The sequence below is a fragment of the Echinops telfairi genome, unplaced genomic scaffold, assembly GCF_000313985.2.
Source record: "Echinops telfairi isolate 266 unplaced genomic scaffold, ASM31398v2 ScPeMD7_7458;HRSCAF=8496, whole genome shotgun sequence".
NCBI classification, from domain to species: domain Eukaryota; kingdom Metazoa; phylum Chordata; class Mammalia; order Afrosoricida; family Tenrecidae; genus Echinops; species Echinops telfairi.
The window spans coordinates 38,432,345-38,433,351 of record NW_022111358.1 but is presented as its reverse complement, the minus strand read 5'-3'; positions in this window follow the sequence as shown (position 1 = coordinate 38,433,351).

The following is a 1,007-nucleotide window of genomic DNA, read 5'->3' as shown; positions in this document are numbered from 1 at the left end:
TGCTGCTAGGTCTTCTCAACTGCTGGATTCCTTGCAGGAGAGGGGGCTGGTTTCCTGAATGGCGGTGGTTCGAAGATGAATTACCCAAAATAACAACGAGAAAAGGAACCGGTGTTTCACGAAAAACGCAATGCGAACCACACACTGATGACGGTGTTGGGCCCTGGAGCTTGGAGAGGGCGCCCCAGTCCCACAGTGAGACGAGGGCACCCACAGTGAGTCAGTCACGCACACCACCCCCGGTCAGTGTTGGGCTATCCCATCAAATGCAACTTCATCCCCGAATGGCACACAGTCAGCCCTCAGACCTTCAAGACAAAAATAGAGCAGCACAGAAAATTAATATGCACCGATGTCTGTGTGTGAAACGGTAGGGCACCATTTCTCAAGTCTAGCTTCACTCGGTATAGTGAGTGGGTCGCGTGACGGGCTGCCCACCGCCAGGCTGGCAGTTCGAACCCACTAGCCACTCCACGGGAGAAAGATGAGGCTTTCTGCTCCCGTAGACTCAGCGCCTCGGAAACCCACCGGGACAGTTCCAACTCTGTCCTGACAGGGTCGCCAGGAGTCTCCATCAGCTCGATGGCACTTGTTCAGTTGGGAGAAAACAAAGCAAAAACACAGGACAAAGCGATGTTCCTCCTGGAACAGAAACACCCCGTGTGCACCTAGCTCAGCTCCTCAGTTTAGAAGGATCGACTGAAACTTCCTCCCCCCACTCTCCGTGTTTTAAGCAGCATATCCATAAACTGGGGGTTTGGGGTGGGGAATCAATGGTTCAATAAATATCAGTAAGGATTCCTGTTCAGGGTAAGCTATACACAGTCTGCTCTTAGTTTATGGACTTCAGACCCCTAGGAAGTCATATATTATGTATGGCAGGTTCTCAGTTACTGTCCATGCCTTCAATAGCCAAGAGTGGTCATGTTCTAAATAAATAGTTCAGGCGTTTCTCATCTCGGTACCCAGCTTGTGAATAATGGGAAATCGCACACGCACACACGCGC